This window comes from Argopecten irradians, chromosome 3 (genome assembly GCF_041381155.1).
Source record: "Argopecten irradians isolate NY chromosome 3, Ai_NY, whole genome shotgun sequence".
In the NCBI taxonomy this organism is placed as follows: domain Eukaryota; kingdom Metazoa; phylum Mollusca; class Bivalvia; order Pectinida; family Pectinidae; genus Argopecten; species Argopecten irradians.
In genome coordinates this window covers 15,870,426-15,872,656 of record NC_091136.1, presented here as the reverse complement: position 1 = coordinate 15,872,656, position 2,231 = coordinate 15,870,426, and the positions used below count along the sequence as shown (strand labels likewise).

The 2,231-nt window shown below is 32.9% G+C and overlaps 1 long non-coding RNA gene across 1 annotated transcript; it reads right to left on the bottom strand.

The window, feature by feature from the left end:
- Nucleotides 1-422: 422 nt before the first annotated feature.
- LOC138319937 (uncharacterized) lies at nucleotides 423-1,389 on the bottom strand. The gene is made up of 2 exons (XR_011208049.1): nucleotides 1,039-1,389; nucleotides 423-723 (listed from the first exon to the last, which is right to left on the bottom strand). It is a non-coding gene; the product is annotated as an uncharacterized lncRNA (long non-coding RNA).
- Between the last annotated feature and the right edge of the window lie 842 nt (nucleotides 1,390-2,231).

Here is a 2,231-nt window from a genome sequence, read left to right as displayed (position 1 = left end):
CGCATTCAGTAGGTATCTGAAAAATTGACAAACTAACGTCTACGTCCATCCATAATTGTGATTATTATTGAGTCAAATGAAACTTGAATTATGTTTAAAAAATAATTCTCAATCATAATAATGTGGCGTGGTTAATATTTTACTTGAAAACATAAAATCAATATGTATAGCTAATCATTATTATGACTGAAGAAAACAATAATGTGTCATTAACTACCAAAAGTTTCAAACATATTGCAAAAGAAAACACTTTGATTCTGGAATGTCAATAAGAGTTCAAAATGAAGTTTTGCTTTACATTTAAGAAATTGATGTTCTTGTTAAAAATTCCCATGCATGTTTAATTGTGCATTTGGATGATTTTTCTTTACTTAATTCAGCATAAAGTGTGAATTTTAATGCCATAGATAACAACAAAAAAATTAACAGGTAAATCTTTTGTCCAGTCATGGTACACATAACTTAAATGAGCAGTATCAAATTATAATTTAAATCCTGCAACCATCATAAAGGGCAATGACTATTAGAATCGTTAAGGACATAATTTTCAGCAGTCTTTTAGTCGTTCATGCATTTTACTGATTACATTATATTTCAATAGCGTTGACGTGGATACACCTTGGAACAGAAATGACTTCTCAAATCACATATGTGGATAACCCCGCAGAAATGCTGTGACAAACAGAGCGAATATTGCCATTGTGTTGTTTACAGCAGCTGTTTCTGAAACAAAAGAATATACATACGTATTCAAAGGGTGTCTTGAGCTTATTTTTACGAGTACATCACGTCACATAATTCCAGATTTGGGAGAGAGAGAATGCTTTATCACTATACATAGATATGTGTGATATTTATAGATAATTGATGCTGAAATTGTTTTCAAGGCCACTGAATTGCAATGTAATACAGTAACTTGACGAAGAGTTTTCTCCTAAATAAATATTTAATAAAGTTATTATATACCTGAATATTAAATGGCGTTACCTTAATTCATGACATATAATGGTAAAAATATAAATAACCATGTAAACGTACCTGATCCACGGTTTGAGGAAGCACGAGATATTTTGTCTCTGACCTGAAACCTTAGCACTGCTTCATGCGTAGTTGAAACATGTTTTCTTCCCTTTCGTTTAAAACCATGTCCACTCTATAAGAACAGTAAATCAGAAGCGTTTTATTGGTTTTTTTTTTTTAAAATAATCTTCCTTTCATGTTTAGTATTCCTTAAAGTATATAATCTAAAGTCTCTATTTGCATGACCATGTCAAAAATATTCGCATGGTTTTGTAAAGTCGAATTCGGTCCAACAAGTGTTCCTTGCACATATTATAGACACTTGTAAACACAATGGCATGTTTATTTGTTGACTGAAATATGTACCGAACCCTGTGGACGTACTTAACTGAAATATACTTTTTTTTGCATATTTTGCCCAATTTACAAACAACACAACAATCTATGAGTCAACAGTAGTACCTAGGGTTAGACCTAAGTTGAGTTGAGGGGTTTAACGTAATATGACGTAGTGTTATATGGCCGGCCTACTCATAGACCTTGACACAGTATTACACACATATGTAGAGGTGTATGTTTATCTATAGTGCTAAAAGCTATTGATTTGATGTATTGACTTATTCTCAGTGTCACTATTAGCGATTCAGGTAACACAGTTAATTCTCATAGATTTTATGTGTAACCGTTATCAGTATTAACAGAAATATGATGTAGATGAATGGGAGTACGGGAGTCTATGATATATACGCGCCTGAATCACAATTTGAAAATGAGAGAGGAATGGAAATGCAGAGCTTGCTTGCTTTCGAATCTTAAATATTATTTTAATCATGTGTTTTGTTACGAATTATCATTAGAAGTAAAGTATCGTTTACTATAAGTGTAGGATCGCACAACACACAGTGTGCTCACATCGTGCAGACAAATGCACGATATAAGATTCATATTGCACATTAGTGAGGTACGAAGGAGGAGGGTCAATTTTGGCCATCTTGCTGCCATGACCGATAAGCATTATTTTTTCTTAGTATATCCGAATTACTTATCACATGCACACAATTAATGGTTTTAGTACACATTTATAGAAGTAGAGGAGATTGGTACAAAAATGCAAAATGCGATGTTTATTTAACGTTTGGAATTCGAGATGGCCCTCTTGCTGCCATGACCGATACCCGGGGGTTAGGACATCATGATATTACTTATGATTA